A 13277-nucleotide genomic window follows, 5' to 3' on the forward strand; every position below is an offset into this window, starting at 1 on the left:
TCATCATTAAGAAAAATACTTGCTAGAAGGGCTTAATAGATTTCCGCTTTGATCAAGGTTTTTAATTGCATACAACAAAATCCATTATAATTATTTTAAAGTGGAGGGAACTTACTGAGGATACCAGTTCACACAATCAGTGGATGGGAAAAAGAAACAAAGAGTGAGCTGAGCTTCTAGGACAACTCCTCAAGCCACAGCTCTGAACTGTGTTGTTGCCTTGTCCATGACCAGAAGCTGCAGAACCAGAAAATGGCTACCACCAACGCTGGTCCCAGCGTCAGGAGAAATGCTGACCCAGGAGTCACCACCACTTCCTCCCTGAGCTGCACCTGACTCCTGCCCCACGTGGTCCAGTTCCAAATCCAAGTCTCACGTTAGTTTCTCTCAGGACAGAAATTAGATCACAGTAGGAAAATTTCTGATTCCTTGTTAACTATGGGTTAGATTATGTGATCCATGCTACTCCTGAAATAATAAAAATGTTAAATAAAATATCTTCCTAAAACATAAAAAATCTAGCAAGCTGGAAAGAAATCAGAAACCTAACAGAAAGTCAAAACCCAAGAAGCCACTTTTGCTTTATAGTCACCTGTGAGACTGTGACACTGAAGAGTGAAGATCTGTGAAAAGGCTGAGAGGAGCCCGTGCTGTGACAGCAGGTTAAGTCACCACTTTCAATGCTGGCACCCCACCTCAGAGCACTGGTTGAGCCCCAGCTGCTCTGCTTTTGATGCAGTTCCCTGCTAATGCGCTAGGAAGACAGTGGAAGAGGGCCCAAATACCTGGGACACTGCCACCTGCATGAAAGACCTGGATGGAGTTCCTGGCTCCTGGCTTTGGCCTGGCCCAGACCTCACTGTTACAGCCATTTCAAGAGAGGCCATTAGCAGATGAAGTCTATCTCTCTCTGTCTTTCCTTTTCTCTATGTCACTCTGCCTTTCAATTAAACAAACAGATCTTTAGAAAGAAAAAGGACAAAAAAAAAAAAAAAATGTCCAGAGCAACCTAAAAGACTCACAATTGCAAACAGTTGCACTGTTTTTTTTTTTTTAAGATTTTATTTATTTATTTGAAAGGCAGAGTTACAGAGAGGCAGAGAGGCAGGAAGAGAGAGAGAGAGAGAGAGAGAGAGAGAGAGAGAGAGGTCTTCCATCTGCTGGTTCACTCCCCAATTAACTATAATGGCCAGAGCTGCACCGATCCAAAGCCAGGAGCCAGGAGCTTCTTCTGGGTCTTCCACGCGGGCACCCAAGGCCTTGCGCCTTCTTCTATTGCTATCCCAGGCTATAGCAGAGAGCTGGATTAGAAGCGGAGCAGCCAGGACTCAAATTGATGCCCATATGGGATGCCAGTATTGCAGGTGCGGCTTTACTCGCTACACCACAGAGCGGACCCCAAGTTGCACTATTGGGATAAATGTACAGAAGATGTAAACTGCCTTCTCATATCCAGGGAACGATGGGAGAGTTGACTTCATGCTGAATAGAGAAAATGATCTCTGCTGGTTGCAACCATGAGTCAACCCTCTGAAGCCCAATTCCTATTTCTAGGGTAGACCCAGAAATTGCAAGCCACAGAACTGAAGGCGTACCAAACCAGCAGGCTCTTCAGATGCCAAACAAAAAGCTAAATCCTTTCTGGAGAAAGGTGCCTTCATTTTAAGTCTCAGGAGCCCCATACCAGTAATTTTTTAACCCAAGGTCAAGGCGAGCAGGGATGGGTATGGTGGGGCACTGGGTTAAGCTGCTACTTGAGACCCCCACTTTCTGTATCAGCGCTCCTGGCCCGAGTCTCAGCAACTCCACTTCCAATCCAGCTTCCTGCTGATGCTCCTAGGAGGCAGCAGGTGATGAACCCATGTGGAGACTCGGATGGAGTTCTGGGCTCCTGGCTTCAGCCTGGCCCCTACCTGGTTGTGGTGGCCTTTTGGGGATGACCAGTAGATGGAAGATCTATCTCTTCTATGTCTCACCCTTTCTGTCACTCTTCCTTGCAACTAAATAACTCAATCTTTAAAAAAAATTTAAAAAGATAGGCACACAAACAAAAAAGAGAATAGGAATAAGGCTTAGCAGAAACAGAAGGTAGAAATTGACTAGCAAGGACTTGAGCTGTAGAATGCTTAGATGCAGATCATAATACAACTAGGCTTGCAATTTTTAAATTCAATTTAAATTCATGAAAGAAGAGTTTTAAAATAATTTCAGGGATAAGGGAACTATCGCCGTTGGCAGAAGGTTGGTTTTTTTGTTCAGTGCTGTGAGCCTAGCACCCGGGCCATGGGCTGGCTGGCACACACTGTATATTGAGTGACTACTTGTTAAGAGGATGACTGAACGTGTACACCCTGGGCTTCCTGCCTGGGCTCTTGTCTCACAGCCTGCTGCTTTTGCTCATCTTTATCAGGATGTGCCTTTTGTACGCTACCCTCGGTTCACATCCAGCATATACCAAATCTGCAAGATACTCAAAATAGGGCTCACCACTGTTATAGACAGCAGTCCCATTGGCCTCCTTATTTCTGTCAATATCACCATCATCACCTCAGCCTCTCATGTTCCAGAGCGTGGGGTCAACCTTTATTCTTCCTTCTCTGTTTGCTGCACACCTAGCAGTCACCAGGAATCTCTCGCTCATACCTCTTCTGTTGCCACTGAGGTCTCGGCGTCTCTCACGTGAGGGACTACTGGGCTTCTCGTCGCTAACACAACCTGCCTCTGTCGGTTCCTTACATCACTCCCTCACTTAATGTTCCTAAAATGGCACTCTGTGCTTTCCAATCCCCTCTCCAAAAGGCCCATCAGCTGCACAGAACCAAAGCCATGTACTTTAGCCAGAGCAAGCGTGCCTCCTCAGCCAGGTCCGAGCAGCTTCATCAGAACGTCTGGAGTTCAGGCATGCTTTCTGTAGAAAACGCCCACTGAGCTTCTGTCCGTGCCACACTCTGTGCTATGTGCTAGGAATACAAGTGAACGACACAGACACTGTCCTTGCTCTCAGTTTGCTGGCTGTCTCGTAGGGAAGGTGGCAAATTAAAAATATTCATGACACTCCAGGGTGGCAAGTTTTATCAAGGAGGAAGGTCAAGGGATTGTGGAAGCCCACGGGAGAGGCGAACTAGAGGTGCAGGGGTGCAAAACACTCTCAGAGGAGGCTTAGCAGAGTTAGGAACTTTCAACATCATTTCCCACTATTCCCCTATTGCGAGTTTTCTTTCCTTTGGGATCCATGTAAAGCTCCTTCCCAGGTCTCCTTCTTAGCTGTGATAATCATAATAGTGTGGTACAGAGGCAATCCTAACCTCATCTGGGTACATGTATACACACATGTCCACACAAATCTGTATACATGTGTACACACATGTCCACACACATGCATGTACTGCATTGAACCCTACAAAAATCACGGAGTTTTTAACCCACAAAAATGGCAATTCCATATGGTTCAACCTTATGACTTAAGAACTTTGCCTAGAGCTATCCTGTATAATCTACATACAAACTTCATGTAGCCCAAAGATACAAGCTTATAAGCAATCCCACAAATGCTGTCATATCTTACAGAGTCATAAAAGTATTAATTCTTGGGCTGGCACTGTGGCGTAGTTGGTTAGGCCTCTGCCTGCAGCTCCAGCATCCCATATGAGTGCCAGTTCATGTCCCAGCTGCTCCTCTTCTTATCCAGCTCTCTGCTATGGCCTGGGAAAGCAGTGGAAGATGGCCCAAGTCCTTGGGCCCCTGCACCCACATGGGAGACCTGGAAGAAGCTCCTGGCTCCTGACTTCAGATCGGCCCAGTTTTGGCTGTTGCCAGGCCTTTCTGTCTGTCTCTCCCTATCTCTGTCTGTAACACTATCTCTCAAATAAATAAATAAAATCTTTTTTAAAAAAGTATAAATTCTCTTCTACATGTTTTATACCTAGTCACACATATACATATAAGCCCACAAAAATGACAAACTAATTCATAAATGTCCTCACATACCCTACACCCAATATGCACACACGACACCAACTGATGCACAAGATGCAAACGTACACACACTCCCTCACCCAGATTCATCACAACCAGCACGGTGCAATACACACCAGCTCCCACACGGAGACTTGCATACACATATTTGTACCCAGAAAAATCCAGAATAAGTCTCAAACTGAAATCAAGATGTATTTGCACACTTTGGGGAGAAATTCACTCACCTATTTCTAATCTGTATTTTTGTGGACTTAGAAAATCCATAACAAGGTGATACAAACTGTGTTTAAAATGGGAATTAAGCGAGGGTCTGAAGAGTTCTCCAGTGAGTAGGCAGCTGTATGGAGACTGGAACAAACCCCGTGGCTGCTCCTGCCTTGGTGTGCGGAGACCACAACGTCCCTGTGGCCGCTCCAAGGTCTTCCAGGCATGGGCCCTCAGCGGCGGAGCTGAGGGTTCCCCACAAGTGACCGCTAGTTAGTGGGGTGCTGGTGTCCCTGATCCAGACAAGGCCTTCTTTGGAGTCCCTGCCAGGCCAGCTTACCTGTGGGGCTGAATTAAACAGGAGCCTGCGGTGGAGAGTGGGCGGAGCCAGCCGTCAGGGTTGTCCCGCGTGGATGGAGGCGGGACGCTGAGGGAACTGAAATGACAGTCTGAGCGTCTGCTCCATGGTGGCACATGCTGCGCTTCAAGGGCTCCCGTCCCTTCTCTCCCTCCCCACCGCCCAGGCTCCCTCTGGTTTCCATGGACACCAAGACCTGTCACAGGAAAAGCAGAGGCAAAGCTCAGGCTGAGGCTGCCGTTTTAGCTCTTTGGCCCTTGTGAAAATTCTGCAGGATCTGTTTTTGTAAACGTCTCGTGTTGGCTGAGAAATGCTCTAGCAACAGTGTGTGACCGCTGAATCTTCACACGCCCCGCACAGCAGGGTAACCCCCACTGAGAGCAAGGCAGGGAGCATGAGCAGCACCCTGAAATCCTCCCTCACCCCCTCATCCACTACCCCAGACAACCAGAACCCCGACTCCCCATACCACAGATTCATTTAATATGGCTTGAATGTATAGAACTGGAATATGTTTTGTATCTAGATGCTTTAATTCAACACACACAAGATTCATAGCAGTAGTACAGTATCTTATAGCAACAGCACAGGTATTCCACTGTGAGACATGGGTTGAGCACCCCTAATCCAAAAATCTAAAACTTGTTACGTACTGATTTGAAAATTCCACACAATGAATTTTGTTTCATGCAGAAAGTTCTTTTTAAAGATTTATATATTTACTTGAAAGGCAGAGTTATAGAGAGAAAGAGAGAGAGAGAGAGAGAGAGAGAGAGAGGTATTTTCCATTCACTCGTCCTCTCCCAAGATGGCCACAATGGCCAGAGCTAGACCACAGCAAAGCCAGAAGCCTAGAACTCCACCTGTGTCTCTCATGTGGGTGGCAGGAACCCAAGCACTTGGGACATCCTCTGCTGCTTTCCCAGATACATTAGTAGGGAGCTGGAATGGAAATGGAGCAGCCAGGACTCAAACCGGTGCTCATATGGAAAGCTGGTGTCACAGGCGGTGGCTTAATCCACTGTACCATGACACTGGCCCCGCAAATTATTTTAAATACTGTATACAATTACCTTAAGTCTATGTGTATAAGGTATATATGAAACAAATAAGCTCCATGTTTAAACTTGGGTCTTATCCCCAGGATATCTCATTATGTATATGCAAATATTCAAAAATCTGAAAAAAATCCAAAATACTTCTGGTCCCAGGCATTTTGGATAAGACATACTCTATATACCACTATTCACCCATTTTTCCCCTACTAGAAAACATTAGTAGATTTTAGATTTTTATTATTATTGCTAACAGGACTGCTAAAAATATTCTTGTACAAAATGTACAGATATTTAAAGAGATACAGATAAAATCTATCTGGAATATATAGAGAAATCACAAATCGATAAGGAAAAAACAATAAAACACTAGATAAAATAATTGAATAAGCAGTTCATATGGGAAAATGGCTTCTAAAAATATAAAAAGGCACTCAATCTCATCAGTCACAAGGAAAACACAAATTAAAACTACAGTGGGGTGGGAGTTTGGTGCAGTGGTTAAACTGCTGCTTGGGAAACCTGGATCCTGCATCAGAGTGCCTGGCTCAGTCTCAGCTCCTCTGCTTCCAACCCAGCTTCCCGCTAATGCACACCCTGGGAGGCAGCAGAGGACGCTCAAGTCCCTGGGTCCCTGCCACCCACGCGGGAGAACGGAATTACCTGTGTTCCTAGATTCTGGCTCTGGCCAGCCCTGGTCATTGTGGACATGTGGGGAGTGAATCAGCGGATGTGAGTGTTTTTCTCCCACTCTGTCTGCTTCATGAATACTTTAAAAGAAAAAAGAAATCTCGCAAGGCGGCAGTCAAGGTATGAGACAGCCGTGCTGTCCTCTGAACTCAGGGCTTCCTTCCACGCTCACTGAGGTTTGCAGTCATGGACGGAGGGGCTCGTTTGCTTGCTAGCTTTTAGCAGGAGGTCACTCTCAGTTCCAAGAGGCCCCTCTTAAATCCTTGCTATGTGGGTCCTGGAGAGCCTCTCAGCCGCTAAATGTGTCTCACTCTTTCCACACCTGCGTCTCTTGCCAGGAAAAACCTCAGCCTTCTTAAGGGCTCACCTACATTGGTTAGGCCCACGCAGGAAAATCTACTATTTTAAAACAACTGACTTAATTGCATCTGCAAAGTCCCTTCACAGCAGTACCTAAATTAAGGTTGGCTTACTTAACAGAGAAAGTGTATGTCCAGCAGTAGCCAAGAACCTGGAAGGCCATCTTAGAGTTCTGCCTACTCTCATGTGGCTGGGGTGCTGTCGTGACATATGTAGGAGGCACACACTAAGATGTGTGTAGTTAGGAAGTCTGCCTCAAAGTAATCTGGGGTGGGCTTGGTGTAGAACCGAAGCTCCTTTGGCCGTGTGTGGTCACAGCTGCAGTACGTGGGGTGCTCCTTACATTATTCTATTTTTGCAAATGTATGGATTTGGTCCAGAGCATAGAAAATGAGCCAAAAGTGTTTTTTTTATAAAGTACTATATAAACATTTAAACCAAGTAAAGATAGCATAAAAGTAGTTAACTTAATATATTCCTGAAGAATATTACTTAAGTATATTGAAGCAAAAATTCTCAAAATGTTACCCCCACAGAATTTGGCAATATCTAACAAAAGTAAATATGTATGTACCTTTGATCCAATAATTCCACTTTTTTAGAACTTTACATTGAAGACATACCCACAATATGAAAATATACAAATGCCCATAAAATATTTCAATGATTGAAAAATACACAGTACATGCATCCAACGGTAGAGTGTTGCTGTCAAAAAGAATGGCCGCGATCTTTCTTACAAATCAGTGAGAGTCTGTGGGATTCCTAGGATATGTTGTTAAGTACCAAAGAGTGAATTTCAGAAGTGTGCACGCATGCTCACATACACACGTTACCTTCTGCCTAAAAAACAGGAAAACATACATTTGACTGCTTGCTTTTTTATAAAGAAGATGCACAGGCAGGAAGAAATCAGAGACTACTGTGACTTAATTTTCACACACAAATTTTTGTTTTATTTTTTAAAATGTTTCATTATTTGAGAAACACAGAAAGAGAGACACAGAGAAGTTCTAGCTACTGGTTTACTTAACCAAATGCTCACAATAGCCAGGCCTGGCCCTGGGCCAGAGCCAGGAACTGGGAACACAATCCAGGTCTCCCACATGGCTGGCAGGAACTCAATTACTCAAATGCATTGACGGGAGGCTAGAGTCAGGAGTCAGGAGTCAGGTAATTGAACCCAAGTACTCTGATTTGAGATACAGTCATCTTAACTGCCAGGCCAAATGGCTGCTCCCTCACCCACAAATTCCTACAGTCCAATGATGATGCTAGGCTAGAGAGTATTACCTAAAGCATACCAAACGGTGGTTTCTAACTCCATCATTCCATCTCTGTTTAGTACTAGGTATCCTGCAATAAGAGAGAGCCTTTTTTCCCCACCACACTTCTCGACCTTGGAATCAGACTAGACAAGGACACCCTTATTTCCTGTTCCACGCTGATTTGTGCACTGCACTTGTTTTTCATGACAACTGCCAGGAAACCCAGCTGTCCCTCCATACGACACAGCCTGGGAATACAGCGCCATCTAATGTTGAAATTACAAACAATCTCAAACTCGTTTTCCAGCTATTTTATTTTGTTCACCTGGAAATATTAGAATGCAAGATATCCTACGGATATCGTCCTGTGAATTCACAGTGGGGCTGTGGGCATCTCAGTGCATAGTTTGAGGATTATACAAAACTGCTTATAAATATTGCATATTCTGATTTGAGTAAATACACATGGTAGTAGTTATAGATAGAGCAACATGTCTACAAATTAATCTCACATGATTCAGAAAAAAACATTTGTGTATATACACATTGTCTAGAGCAAGCACAGCTGATACAGTAAATGGGGGGTAGATGTTATTGAATGAATCTGGATAAGAATATATAGGATTTTCTTGGAATATTCTTGAAACTTTTCTATGTGAAGTAATTTCAAAATAAAGGTTTTGTTTGTTTTTGTTTTTTGACAGGCGGAGTGGACAGTGTGAGAGAGACAAAGAGAAAAGTCTTCCTTTTCCGTTGGTTCACCCTCCAATGGCCGCTGTGGCCGGTGCGCTGTGGCCTGCGCACCGCGCTGATCCGATGGCAGGAGCCAGGTGCTTCTCTTGGTCTCCCATGTGGGTGCAGGGCCCAAGCACTTGGGCCATCCTCCACTGCACTCCCGGGCCACAGCAGAGAGCTGTGGCTGGAAGAGCAGCTGGGACAGAATCCGGCACCCTGACTGGGACTAGAACCCGGGGTGCCTGCACCGCAGGCGGAGGATTAGCCTATTGAGCTGCAGCGCTGGCCCAAAATAAAGTTTTTAAAGATGAAATCTGGGGCTGGTGCTGTGGTATAGTGGATAAAGCCACCGCCTGCAGTGCCGGCATCCCATATAGGCGCCAATTCATGTCCTGGCTGCTCCTCTTCCAATCCAGCTCTCTGCTATGGTCTGAGAAAGCAATAGAGGATAGCCCAAGTGTTTGGACCCCTGCACCCGCATGGGAGATCTGGAAGAAGCTCCCAGCTCCTGGCTACAGATTGGTGCAGCTCCAGCTGTTGCAGCCAATTGGGGGGAGTGAACCAGGGGACAGAAGACCTCTCTCTCTCTCTGCCTCTCCTTCTCTCTGTGTAACTCTGTCAAATAAATAAATAAATCTAAAAAAATGAAATCTGGGGCTGGCATTGTGGTATAGCGAACAAAGGCAGCCTATGACACTGGCATCCCATATGGGCACCAGTGAAAGTCCTGGCTGATCCAGCTCTGCTACAGCCTGGGAAAAGAGCAGAAGATGGCCCAAGCGCTTGGGTCCCTGTACCCATGTGGGAGACCCAAAAGAAGCTCCTGGCTCCTGGCTTCGGCATGGATGAGCCCTGGCCATTGTGGCCACTTGGGGAGTGAACCAGCAGAAAGAAGCTCTCTCTCTCTCCTCTTCCTCCACCTCTTTCTCTTTCTATAACTCTCAAATAAATAAATAAATCTTTTTTTTTTTGACAGGCAGAGTGGACAGTGAGAGACAGAGAGAAAGGTCTTCCTTTGCCGTTGGTTTACCCTACAATGGCTGCCGCGGCCGGTGCACCGCGCTGATCCAATGGCAGGAGCCAGGTGCTTCTCCTGGTCTCCCATGGGGTGCAGGGCCCAAGTACTTGGGCCATCCTCCACTGCACTCCCTGGCCACAGTAGAGAGCTGGCCTGGAAGAGGGGCAACCGGGACAGAATCCGGCGCCCCGACCAGGACTAGAACCTGGGGTGCCGGCACCGCAAGGCAGAGGATTAGCCTAGTGAGCCGCAGCGCCGGCATAAATAAATCTTAAAAAAAAAAAAAAAAAAAAAAAAAAAAAAACAACAACAACAACAAAAAACAAGATGCAAAGACAGTCCAGTGTAGTATTACTACACTGTGAAGTTTATGTACAAATTTAGTAAAACAATTTAAATGCCTAGAAATTAAAGCACTAAACAACATAGTTGCAAAATTTTATATAGAAAGAGAGGAGGGATGCATTGGGGATGATACACAAAGCATCAATAATGTTTCATTTCTTAAGCTAGGTGGCAGATTCTTTATACTTTGAGTATGTACAAAATATTTTACTATTTACTTTTTTTTTTTTTTTTTTTTGGACAGGCAGAGTTAGTGTGAGAGAGAGACAGAGAAAGGTCTTCCTTCTGTTGGTTCACCCCCCAAATGGCTGCTACAGCCAGCACGCTGTGCTGATCCAAAGCCAGGAGCCAGGTGCTTCCTCCTGGTCTCCCATACTGGGCCATCCTCCGCTGCCTTCCTGGGCCACAGCAGAGAGTTGGACTGGAAGAGGAGCAACTGGGACAGAATCTGGTGCCCTAACTGGGACTAGAACCTGGGGTGCCGGCGCCGCAGGCAGAGGATTAGCCTAGTTAGCCGTGGCACTGGCCTACTATTTACTTTTTAAAATACACATTTTAAATATGTAGATTTCTTAATACATAAAAATAAAAAACCATGAGTGAAAAAATACATAGAGCTATTGTTTGTTGGAAGATCACCATGTACTTCACATTACCTCCTTTCTTCTTTTTTTAAGATTTACTTATTTACTTGAAAGTCAGAGTTACAGATAAGGAGAGACAGGGGCAGAGACAGAGAGGAGTCTTCATCCTCTGGTTCACTCCCAAATGGCTGCAACAGCCGGGGCTGGGCCAGATCAGAAGCTGGAGGCAGGAGCTTCTTCCAGGTCTCCCAACTGGGTGGCAGGGGCCCAAGCACTTGGGTCATCTTCTGCTGCTTTCCCAGGCACATTAGCAGAGAGCTGGATCATATGGGATGCCAGCACCGCAGGCCATGGCAGTGCCTTGACCAGCTGAGCCACACGCCAGCACCTCCTTCTATCTTTAACACCAGCTCATGTCCATTTCGTGTCAGCATAAAGTGTAACTGCTGACTCCAGAACTCGGGCTCAGCCCAGACTTCCCAGGTCTGCACTAAACACAGCATCTCACTGCTTCTCTTTGTAAAGAATGGAAAAGATAACTTTCTCACCTTCTTAATTCCAAATTAATTTAATACACGCAAGTAGAAAATGTGGCTCTACATATTAACACTTGAGGAACATTAATATGAAAAAGGGTAAAAATTTTAAAATTTGGCATGTTCTACTATTCTTATTATCACTTGCATTGCATTATACCTGCTCAAAGATTTGACACTTTGCAAGTACCCTTTCACAATATGTCCTATTACAGTGTCCAAGGTGAACTATTGAAGAGATTGTCTAAACTCAGTGATTTGATTTACCAGCATCTGGGTTTGAGAAAAATCACAGTAATAAATCCAACTCATATACTTTAAATTATCAAAATTCTACCCAGGACTTATATTTCATATTTGTAAGGAATTCCAGGGGCCAGCATCTGTGGCAAAGTGGGTTAATCCATGGTTTGCAACGCCACTGGCATGGCGTATCAGAAAGCTGACTGGCGTCCCAGCTGTTCCATTTCCCATCCAGCTCCCTGCTAATGCATCTGGTAAAGCAGCAGAAGATGGCCCAAGTTCTTGGGCCCCTGCATCCATAGGGGAGACCTTGGATGGAGTTCCTGACTACTGGCTGTGGTCTTGCACCATTTGATACGTGAACCTGCAGATGTCAGAAATTCTCTTGGGGCTGGCACCAAGGCATATTGGGTAAAGCCGCCACCTGCAGTGTTGGCATCCCATACCAGTGGATGGAAGACCTCTCTCTCTCTGCTTCTCCTTCTCTCTCTGTGTAACTCTGACTTTCAAATAAATAAATAACTCTTTTTTAAAAAGAATTAAAATCTTTTTTAAAGATTTATTTATCTTACTTGAAAGTCAGATACATAGAGGCAGAGGCAGAGAGGTCTTCCATCTGCTAGTTTACTCCCCAAATGGCTGAAACAGCCAGAGCTGGGCCAATCCGAAGCCAGGAGCCAAAAGCTTTTTCCGGGTCTCCCACACAGGTGCAGAGGCTGAAGGGTGTGGGCCATAGCAGAGAGCTGGATCAGAAGTGGAACAGCTGGGACTTGAACTGATGCCCATGTGGGATGCTGGCACTGCAGGCGGTGGTTTTACCCACTACACCACAGAGCCAGCTCCAAGAATTAAAAAACATTTTTAAAAATCCTTAAAAATTATCTCTCCCTCTATCTGCATTTCAAGTGAAGAATGTTAAAAAAATTTTAGAACCTTCAATACTTTATTATTGATTATAAAGACAACCTAGAATAGGTTTTCTTTAAATAGTAATGTTTAAGTTAAATTTTAAAGTTAAAATGTCTAAAAATGACTTATAATCACTACTGTGCGATTTTGAGTTTTTTTGTTTTTGTTTTTTGACAGGCAGAGTGGACAGTGAGAGAGAGAGACAGAGAGAAAGGTCTTCCTTTTGCCATTGGTTCACCCTCCAATGGCTGCCGCGGCCAGCGCGCTGCGGCTGGCGCACCGCGCTGATCCAATGGCAGGAGCCAGGAGCCAGGTGCTTCTCCTGGTCTCCCATGGGGTGCACGGCCCAAGCACCTGGGCCATCCTCCACTGCACTCCCTGGCCACAGCAGAGGGCTGGCCTGGAAGAGGGGCAACCGGGACAGAACCCGGCGCCCCGACCGGGACTAGAACCCGGTGTGCCGGCGCCGCTAGGAGGAGGATTAGCCTAGTGAGCCGCGGCACCGGCGATTTTGAGCTTTTAAAAATCATCTTCACGCCGGTGCAGTGGCTCACTAGGCTAATCCTCCGCCTAGCGGCGCCGGCACACCGGGTTCTAGTCCCGGTCGGGGCGCCGGGTTCTGTCCCGGTTGCCCCTCTTCCAGGCCAGCCCTCTGCTGTGGCCAGGGAGTGCAGTGGAGGATGGCCCAGGTGCTTGGGCCGTGCACCCCATGGGAGACCAGGAGAAGCACCTGGCTCCTGCCATCGGATGAGCGCGGTGCGCCGGCTGCAGCGCGCTGGCCGCGGCGGCCATTGGAGGGTGAACCAACGGCAAAAGGAAGACCTTTGTCTCTCTCTCTCTCACTGTCCACTCTGCCTGACAAAAAATAAAAATAAAAAAATAAAAAAATAAATCATCTTCCCATAAAATCATCCCTTTAAGAGGTTGAACAGAACAATGCTACCTTGGCCTTTGCATTTCATTGAGGAATGTGCAGCCATTCCTTTTCAGACCA

The 13277-nt window shown here is 45.9% G+C and overlaps 1 protein-coding gene across 2 annotated transcripts in view; it reads right to left on the reverse strand.

The window, feature by feature from the left end:
- The window catches only part of EFR3B (EFR3 homolog B), a 136882-nt gene that overhangs the window by 119889 nt on the left and 3716 nt on the right, over positions 1-13277 (reverse strand). Inside the window, exon 1 of one of the 2 annotated variants that reach the window (XM_089326737.1) lies at positions 4523-4663. The exons of the other annotated variant lie outside the window; for it this stretch is intronic. The gene's annotated coding sequence lies outside the window, so the exon portion shown is untranslated. Of the gene's footprint in view, positions 1-4522; positions 4664-13277 lie in introns of those variants that run through there. 2 annotated transcript variants of the gene reach the window in all.

Source organism: Oryctolagus cuniculus, chromosome 2 (assembly GCF_051225735.1).
Source record: "Oryctolagus cuniculus isolate XC-2025 breed Fujian yellow rabbit chromosome 2, ASM5122573v1, whole genome shotgun sequence".
Lineage (NCBI taxonomy): Eukaryota > Metazoa > Chordata > Mammalia > Lagomorpha > Leporidae > Oryctolagus > Oryctolagus cuniculus.